The sequence below is a fragment of the Bicyclus anynana genome, chromosome 18, assembly GCF_947172395.1.
Source record: "Bicyclus anynana chromosome 18, ilBicAnyn1.1, whole genome shotgun sequence".
Lineage (NCBI taxonomy): Eukaryota > Metazoa > Arthropoda > Insecta > Lepidoptera > Nymphalidae > Bicyclus > Bicyclus anynana.
Genome location: NC_069100.1, coordinates 6,793,109 through 6,803,108, shown reverse-complemented (window position 1 = coordinate 6,803,108; position 10,000 = coordinate 6,793,109). Strand labels below are relative to the sequence as shown.

The 10,000-nt window shown below is 48.4% G+C and overlaps 3 non-coding genes across 3 annotated transcripts in view; all 3 read left to right on the top strand.

The window, feature by feature from the left end:
* The first annotated feature begins 5,406 nt into the window (after positions 1-5,406).
* LOC128199040 (small subunit ribosomal RNA) lies at positions 5,407-7,309 on the top strand. Its single transcript, XR_008251744.1, has one exon. It is a non-coding gene; the product is annotated as a small subunit ribosomal RNA (ribosomal RNA).
* Positions 7,310-7,478: 169 nt separating this feature from the next.
* On the top strand, positions 7,479-7,635 carry LOC128198994 (5.8S ribosomal RNA). Its single transcript, XR_008251697.1, has one exon. It is a non-coding gene; the product is annotated as a 5.8S ribosomal RNA (ribosomal RNA).
* Positions 7,636-8,039: 404 nt separating this feature from the next.
* The window catches only part of LOC128199057 (large subunit ribosomal RNA), a 3,923-nt gene continuing 1,962 nt past the window's right edge, over positions 8,040-10,000 (top strand). The window contains exon 1 of the ribosomal RNA XR_008251759.1: positions 8,040-10,000. This exon is cut by the window's right edge and continues 1,962 nt beyond it. This is a non-coding gene — a ribosomal RNA (large subunit ribosomal RNA).

Sequence of the window (10,000 nt, the reverse complement as noted above, 5' to 3'; positions counted from 1 at the left end):
GGGTCTCTGGCTGTCACTGCAACAGACAAAGCTAACTTGCTAGCTTCTCTGTTTGCAGAAAATTCACGACTCGATGCTGGGAATACTCCACCCCCGACCCTTCCTCTCTGTAACTCAGTTATGCCGGAAGTACGTATTCGTCAGCGTGAGGTTCTGAAAATACTACGTAACCTCGACGTGAATAAAGCTAGTGGCCCAGATGGCATCCCTGCAGTAGTTTTACGGAATTGCGCCCCTGAACTGTCTCCTGTCCTGACACGTCTTTTTCGCCTTTCTCTGGAAACTGCTCAAGTTCCTCGGTCCTGGAAGGTTGCTAATGTGCAGCCGGTACCCAAAAAGGGAAGCCGTGCCGAACCGGAAAACTATAGGCCAATAGCCATTACGTCCTTACTTTGTAAAAGTATGGAACGTGTGCTCAATGGCAAACTCCTTGCATACCTAGAAGAAACCGAACTTTTATCCGACCGTCAGTATGGCTTTCGTACAAATCGGTCCACTGGCGATCTTCTAGTATATGCCACCCACATCTGGGGTGAAGCCATTGAGAAACAAGGCGAAGCCCTTGCTGTTTCCCTCGATATTTCCAAGGCTTTCGACCGGGTATGGCATGCTAGTCTTCTTAGCAAACTACCGGCGTACGGGATACCTGATGGCTTCTGTAAATGGATTTCTGACTTTCTGAGGGAACGGTCATTCCGAGTAGTAATTGACGGATGCTCATCTGACCTAATGGCTGTCAATGCCGGTGTACCTCAGGGGTCTGTTCTCTCCGCTACACTGTTTTTGCTTCACATTAACGATCTGCTGAATCCCGGTATCTTTGGGTACGCAGATGACAGTACGGTAACGGAGAGATACATGTCAAACTCAAGAGCCAGCGGTGCTGAAGTCCTAGAGCTTAGAAAGGCCCTGGTTGAGCGCGTTAACTTGAACCTGGAGATGGTGTCTGACTGGGGTGACGCTAATTTGGTTCAGTTTAATGCAGCAAAAACTCAGGCGTGTCTTTTTTCTGCTAAAAGGAGCCCTTTCACCTTGGCTCCCACTTTCCAAAGTATATCCATTCCCATCTGTGATAGCATCGAGCTATTGGGTGTTAACATATCCTCCAATCTCAACTTCGGGAAATGCATCGAGAATAAGGCCAAGACAGCAGCTAAAAAGTTAGGCATCCTAAACAAGGTAAAGCGGTACTTCACATCAGAACAACTTCTCACCCTATATCAGGCACAAGTTCGAACCAGCATGGAGTACTGCAGTCACCTATGGGATGGCTCTGCTAAATACCAACTCGCTGCATTAGACTCGGTTGATCGTCGCGCTAGGCGTATCATAGGTGATGAACCGTTGACAAGGGCAAAATTGCAAAGTCTTCAACACCGACGCAACGTTGCCTGTCTATCGGTCTTTTATCGCATATACTTTGGAGAGTGTGCACAGGAACTTTACGATCTAGTTCCTCCGTCCCCATTTTACCACAGAACAGCGAGACGCCGTGAAAAATGGCATCCTTTTGTTGTCAACGTGCAATCAACCCGCACGAAACGTTTTGCGTCAACGTTCCTAATAAGAACTGCCAAAATGTGGAATGCCCTTCCGGCGTCTGTGTTTCCTGACACGTATAATTTGTGCACCTTCAAGGTAAGAGTGAATAGGCATCTTCTAGGCAAGCGCGCTTCATCTTAGACCTCATCATTGCTTTCCATCAGGCTTGATTGTGGTCAAGCGTAAGCCTATACTACATAAAAAAAAAAAAAAAAAAAAAAAAAAAAAAAAAAACTCACTCGACAATTAATTGATGATCGATACGAGAACGGCGTGTCGGTACAGTACAGTACACGAGTACCTTTGTACTGTTACCAAGTACTCGATGCCATGGAGATACAATGCAATGGTTGAGTGTTGACGGACAGTGTTGTTTCAAAACAATACACGAACGATGCGCGTGCCGATTCGCTCGATCGATTGATCTCAATACGCGAACAGCGCGTGGACGGGGTGGCGATATTTCAATGCAAACATATTGAGAACATAACAGAATTTTTTTGAGATCGGATCGGATCCACGTCCACGTCCACGCATATTCGTATAAATAACATGAACAAAGAATGCAATACACGAACTCTGCGCAACGCAAGTGGTCGTAACAAAGCACGTACGACGAGTTTCTTTTTTGGGTAACGTTCGAAAATTATGTTTCACTCGTGTCATTTAATTTTTTTATTTATACTGGAGTACGACTTGAGGCTTGCGAGACTTTAATATTGTCCAAGTTTTGCCCCTACCCCGTATTGCATTGACGCCCATTGGCATTGATTTTTGTACATATGTAAATTATTTATCTTGGAAAAATCATACGCATTCGTTAACCTAATAGCATAAATAAATCTTAGAAATTGTTTTCGGAAATTGAAACTTTAATTTACACAAAATTAATTTCTGAACGCACGTTTATACGTCAATCATTAACAAAATTAAGTTGTTGTGTTTTTTTTTTTCAATCAAAAACCATGAAAATCTCGAGCTGCTGATCAGCTGATCTCGAGTTATAAGTGTTGTAACGTTGAACCGACTTTCTTTATTTAGATTACATTTAGTGGCAACTTGCTTGATATGGCGGCAGCTATTTTTTTTTTTTTTTATGTATGTCCAGCGATAATTCCGTCATTTGTGGACCGATTTTGAAAATTCTTTTTTTGTTTGTTTTGAAGGGTTTGATTTCAGGGTGGTCCCATTTTTTTTCATGTCAGGATCATGATGATGATGGCATCCTGGAGAAATTGAGGGGAACTTTCGAAAATCGTAACGACGGCTAGTGCGTTTGTTAGTGTTTTCATAAGGTATTTTAAACCGCTACAATTTTATGAAGGTCTGGAGTTGGTCCATCATCAGAGGAGCCGAAACACAGACCAGTACCTTTTGTTTGGGCTTGATTTATTTGTTGGCAGTTAAGGGAACTCCTCGACGGTTCACAGTAGCTACCTTATGTTTTGACTTGATAATTTTGTGTTGATGAGAACTTTCCACCTTGGACAGGTTGTGACTGTATTAGGGGTCTGGTGACGAAGATGAAGGGGAGTTAAGGGAACTCCTCGACGGTTCACAGTAGCTACCTTGTGTTTGGACTTGATGAACCATATGGATTGTGACTGCATGCATGCAGGGGGTCTGGTGATGAAGACGGGGGACAGTCACCATTCACGTTTTTCTCAATATTCATATTACGTGTGGATAAAGGGGCAGTGAAATTTTGTATATGAGTTAAGGTAAAATTAAATAAAATTAAAATTGGGATTATAGGACTTAGATACTTATTATAAGAAAATAACACAAATAATATTTGTGTTCACACTCATTAGGTGTGCTAACACTAAAAATTTAAAAATAAAAATAACATCTTACCCATATGCTACCTTCTGATCAGTTTGAAGGCGGTGCCAATCCAGTGTCATGTTTTATTAAAAAATTAAAATACAAACTTTGAAAAGCTCTTGATTTTTTTTTCACATATTTTTTCGTTTTTAACTATAGTGGTGAATCGTTCAATATTGTGCTTACCAAGGTTAAACCTATTAAATTATTATCACTAACTAATGTTAAGTTTTGTTAATTTGTTAAATACTACGATATACACCGCTGTACTATTATGATAATTTAATTTCATTATTTTCGTAACCAGTTGCATAAAATTAGATTTCATGCTTTCACATATCACAGTGTAAATAAATAAATTATTTAAACAGTCGGGACCTGTAAAAAAATGTAGACGAACATCATTCTATTCAATATAATAATAGGTCCCGACTGTTTTCTAATTTTCCAATTTTCTAATTGCTTTCTACACACGTGGACTGAGCTTGTTATTTTCTTTTCAGTTTTTGTATAATTTATGCAGTCGGGTTTTTTTTATTTGTTTAATTAATTTATTTATTTCACAACACCTTTTCAGTTACGATAGATATATTTGTTGGTTGCACGTTACAATAACATGTTGCAATAGTAAAAAAAAAAAAAATGTTTTTTTTCACTTCGACTCTATATAGCGTCTCACAGGTAGTGTTGTTGGTTTTTTTTTTTTATTTTTTTTCATTTCACCTATCTAAGAAAGAACACTTGGGTTATTAACCTCCTCCTTTTTTTTTTTTGAAGTCGGTTAAAAATGTAAATACCCTAAACAACAACAACAACAACAACAACAACAACAACAACAACAACAACAACAACAACAACAACAACAACAACAACAACAACAACAACAACAACTAGTCGAGTAGAAAGTGTAGAAAAAGTTGTTCACGAAACACCTCGCCATCCGCCAAACCCCAAAAACCCCCCCCCCCCCCCCCCCCCCCCCTCCGAGTCATTTTCGTAGTCGAAAATGTTTTTCCGGCCCGTTTTCGGGACACACAATAAACGAACGGCTCGATTTTTTGATTCGTTCAAAATAACACATACACATGTACACAGATTGCGCCGTCAGCGCGTTTACTACTATGACAGGGTCGTGGCGCGTCGACGTTTGAGGTGATTGTGTGAGAGTCTGGTGGCGCTCGCTTTTCTTCTCGGGTGTCGACGTGACACGGCGCGTGTTGTGCGTGTGCGCGTGCGCGCGTGTTATTGTGTTTTGCGATATGTTTGAATATATACGTACGTACGTACATGTCAATATATTAATTTATATGTGTGTGTACGTATGTATATATACGAATATACAACGTGGTGCGTGTGCGCGCGCGCGTACGTTCAAAAACAAAAAAAAACAACGGCGTTGCAACCGACGGAATCGCGTTTGACGCTTTTCCACACCCCGTGTAGTATGTATAATCGTCGTACGGCGAGAAATTCACAAACCACGGTGTCGGTAGCTTGATTTACTGTGTGCGGGGCGGCATCGTGTGTCGCCCTGGAACAATGTGTACTCCCAACTTGATTGAGCAATCAGTGAGTCTGGATGACGGTCTCTCACACTCCGGGCGACGACCCACGTGTGGTTTTCCGCAGAGTCACTGTTAAAACACTTACGGCTTCACTCTAGCAGTGGAGCGCCGTGTGTGGTATGTACGTCTCGTTCATAGAACGTTCAAGTTTCTTTGGGACCCGACGACAGCACTGCGAGAGTGTCTAATGGCATACTTTTCTGTGCGGTCGGAGGACGTGTCCTGTGAGATTGCGTCGTGTACGCTCTTCTTGCACAATGTCGGGCACCGCGCCGCGCTCCGTTCGCCGGAGCCGTGGCGCGATCACGTGCTTCAGAGGCCCTCTGCCACGCACGCACACCACCACCCACTCCCCCGCCTGTCGCGTGCGACGTGTGTCCGTCGAGCTTCCGGGTTGGGGACGAAGTGTGGGTGTGTGTTTGTGGGTCGTGTGGCGGGGGGAAGAGAGCTTAGATGATATATCGATATCTGCTCCCTGGTTGATCCTGCCAGTAGTTATATGCTTGTCTCAAAGATTAAGCCATGCATGTCTCAGTGCAAGCCGTATTAAGGCGATACCGCGAATGGCTCAATATATCAGTTTTGGTTCCTTAGATCTTACTCGGTTACTTGGATAACTGTGGTAATTCTAGAGCTAATACATGCAATCAGAACTCTGACCAGTGATGGGACGAGTGCTTTTATTAGATCAAAACCAATCGACGGAGGGCCTCGCGTCCGAAGTCGTTAATTTTGATGAATCTGGATAACTTTTGCCGATCGCACGGTCCAGTACCGGCGACGCATCTTTCAAATGTCTGCCTTATCAACTTTCGATGGTAGTTTCTGCGACTACCATGGTTGTCACGGGTAACGGGGAATCAGGGTTCGATTCCGGAGAGGGAGCCTGAGAAACGGCTACCACATCCAAGGAAGGCAGCAGGCGCGCAAATTACCCACTCCCGGCACGGGGAGGTAGTGACGAAAAATAACGATACGGGACTCTTACGAGGCCTCGTAATCGGAATGAGTACACTTTAAATATTTTAACGAGGAACAATTGGAGGGCAAGTCTGGTGCCAGCAGCCGCGGTAATTCCAGCTCCAATAGCGTATACTAAAATTGTTGCGGTTAAAAAGCTCGTAGTTGCATTTGTGCGCCGCGCTGTCGGTGCACCGCATCCGCGGTGATACTGACACGTCTGCGGAGCATATCGTCGGTGAGCCGTCGTTAACGCGACGGTTCAATATCAAAATCCTATCGCGGTGCTCTTCGTTGAGTGTCGAGATGGGCCGACAATTTTACTTTGAACAAATTAGAGTGCTCAAAGCGGGCTCAAAATGCCGCTTGAATATTTCGTGCATGGAATAATAGAATATGATCTCGGTTCTATTTTGTTGGTTTTCAGAACTCCGAGGTAATGATTAATAGGGATAACTGGGGGCATTCGTATTGCGACGTTAGAGGTGAAATTCTTGGATCGTCGCAAGACGAACATCAGCGAAAGCATTTGCCAAAGGTGTTTTCATCAATCAAGAACGAAAGTTAGAGGTTCGAAGGCGATTAGATACCGCCCTAGTTCTAACCGTAAATATGTCATCTAGCGATCCGCCGACGTTACTACAATGGCTCGGCGGGCAGCTTCCGGGAAACCAAAGATTTTGGACTCCGGGGGGAGTATGGTTGCAAAGCTGAAACTTAAAGGAATTGACGGAAGGGCACCACCAGGAGTGGAGCCTGCGGCTTAATTTGACTCAACACGGGAAATCTCACCAGGCCCGGACACCGGAAGGATTGACAGATTAACAGCTCTTTCTTGATTCGGTGGGTGGTGGTGCATGGCCGTTCTTAGTTGGTGGAGCGATTTGTCTGGTTAATTCCGGTAACGAACGAGACTCTAGCCTGCTAAATAGGCGTCGTCATTTAGGTGTGCGCGACTCCGGTCGCGCAACTCACTGGCGGCGTATTAAAGTTCTTCTTAGAGGGACCGGCGTCTTCGAGGCGCACGAGATTGAGCAATAACAGGTCTGTGATGCCCTTAGATGTCCTGGGCCGCACGCGCGCTACACTGAAGGAATCAGCATGTTCTCCCTGGCCTAGAGGCCCGGGCAACCCGTTGAAACTCCTTCGTGCTGGGGATTGGGGTTTGCAATTATCCCCCATAAACGAGGAATTCCTAGTAATCGCGGGTCATAAGCCCGCGATGATTAAGTCCCTGCCCTTTGTACACACCGCCCGTCGCTACTACCGATTGAATGATTTAGTGAGGTCTTCGGACCGACACGCGGTGGCTTCACGGCCGTCGGCGTTGCTGGGAAGTTGACCAAACTTGATCATTTAGAGGAAGTAAAAGTCGTAACAAGGTTTCCGTAGGGGAACCTGCGGAAGGATCATTAACGTACCGCGTACGCACATGTTTGCGTTTGCGCGTGCTCGTGTTGTCAGAGACGCACCGATCTAACCTCACTCACTCACTCACTCACTCACTCACTCACTCGCTCACTCGTACCACCCAACAAAACGACAACGCATGTGCACAACAAAAAACGAGAAAATGAAAACCATTACCCTGGACGGTGGATCACTTGGCTCGCGGGTCGATGAAGAACGCAGTTAACTGCGCGTCATAGTGTGAACTGCAGGACACATTTGAACATCGACATTTCGAACGTACATTTCGGTCCGTGGAGAAACATCCAGGACCACTCCTGTCTGAGGGCCGGCTGCATAAATACACACACCACACTGTCCACACAGTGCGACACGTGGCGCGTCCGGTGCAGTGCGTGCGTGCGCCGTTCGACGAGAGTGTCTCTCGATCGGCGGCGGCGCACGCGCTCCGCAGGTCCGCTCAAAAATATCACACGTGTGTGCGTGTGCGTGCGTCCGTGCGCGCTCGTCCCACCGACCCTTCCGTTTACGGTGAATCTGTGGCGACGTACGCGCGCACGTGTACGTGCGTGCCGCTGACGCGCACGCGTAGGCGGACTCGACGTCCGGACTCGCGCGGCGGCGCCGTGCGCTCTCGCGGCGCGCCCCTCTCGCCTCGCGGCGGGGGAGCGCGCTCGCGTGCGCGAACGGCGCCGTCGAGCCGACGGATATCGCGTCTGCCTCCACTTTTATCGTTGGCCTCAGATCAGGGAGGATCACCCGCCGAATTTAAGCATATTAGTAAGCGGAGGAAAAGAAACTAACCAGGATTTCGTTAGTAGCGGCGAGCGAACGCGAATCAGCCCAGCACTGAATCGCGCGGCTTTAACGGTCGCGGGAGATGTGGTGTTCGGGAGGTTCCGCTATCTCGCCGTCGCCGCTCCCGTCAAAGTTCGTCTTGAACGGGGCCGCTTTCCCGTAGAGGGTGCCAGGCCCGTAGCGACGGAGCGAGGCGGCGAGAGGGACGCTCCTCAGAGTCGGGTTGCTTGAGAGTGCAGCCCTAAGTGGGTGGTAAACTCCATCTAAGGCTAAATATTACCGCGAGACCGATAGCGAACAAGTACCGTGAGGGAAAGTTGAAAAGAACTTTGAAGAGAGAGTTCAAGAGTACGTGAAACCGTTCAGGGGTAAACCTGCGAAACTCGAATGAACGAACGGAGAGATTCATCGACATCCGACGGCGCGCGGGCGCGCGCCTCGATGTCGCGCGCGTGCCCCCTCGCGGGTGCCGCGGCGCGGCACGGGTCGCGTCCGTCCAGTACCGTCGGCGTCGTGCACTTCTCTCTCAGTAATGCATCGCGACCCGTTCGACGTCGGCTTGAGCGCCGTCCGATTCGCCCAGCGGCGGGCTCGCGCCCTCCGCTGGACCGCGACGGTGGCCGGCCGGCTGTCGGACGGTATAGAAGTGAACCGCGCACGCGCCTCGCGCGCGTCCGGCCCGACGCAAGCTCGCGCCGTACACACTGAAGGTCGCGGTCCTGCCTGAGCGCGGACCGCGACGCGGCGCCGCTGCTGTCGCAGCCGTGACGTCTCGGACCGTGCGCGTCTCAGTCTGCGATGAGTCATTTTCGGGCACTCGCAGGACCCGTCTTGAAACACGGACCAAGGAGTCTAGCATGTGTGCGAGTCATTGAGTTGTCTTTGTCACAAAACTGAAAGGCGCAACGAAAGTGAACGTAGGGAGGATGGAGCGCCGGTCCCGGTCGGCCTCCCGCACTCCCGAGGCGTCTCGTTTCCAATCCGTGAATGCAGGCGCGCTCCGAGCACAGATGCTGGGACCCGAAAGATGGTGAACTATGCCTGGTCAGGTCGAAGTCAGGGGAAACCCTGATGGAGGACCGTAGCGATTCTGACGTGCAAATCGATCGTCGGAACTGGGTATAGGGGCGAAAGACTAATCGAACCATCTAGTAGCTGGTTCCGTCCGAAGTTTCCCTCAGGATAGCTGGCGTCGACAGCGACAGTCCCATCCGGTAAAGCGAATGATTAGAGGCATTGGGGCCGAAACGACCTCAACCTATTCTCAAACTTTAAATGGGTGAGAGCTCCGGCTTACTCGAACGATGAAGCCGGAGATCTGATGACGGTGCCAAGTGGGCCAATTTTGGTAAGCAGAACTGGCGCTGTGGGATGAACCAAACGTAGTGTTAAGGCGCCTAAAAAACGCTCATGGGACACCATGAAAGGCGTTGGTCGCTCATGACAGCAGGACGGTGGCCATGGAAGTCGGAATCCGCTAAGGAGTGTGCAACGACTCACCTGCCGAAGCAACCAGCCCTGAAAATGGATGGCGCTGAAGCGTTTTGCCTATACAATACCGTTACGGGCAAGTGGGACGCGCGCTCCTCGGACGCGCGTCATTATGCCGTAACGAGTAGGACGTGCGCGGCGGAGAGCGCAGAAGGGTCTGGGCGTGAGCCCGCTTGGAGCCTCCGTCGGTGCAGATCTTGGTGGTAGTAGCAAATACTCCAGCGAGGCCCTGGAGGACTGACGTGGAGAAGGGTTTCGCGTGAACAGTAGTTGCTCGCGAGTCAGTCGATCCTAAGCTCAAGGAGAGATCTTATGTCGATGCGGCGTGTTTTCTTTTGTGACAAACAACGCCCGTTGAGCGAAAGGGAATCCGGTTCCTATTCCGGAACCCGGCAGCGGAACCGTTT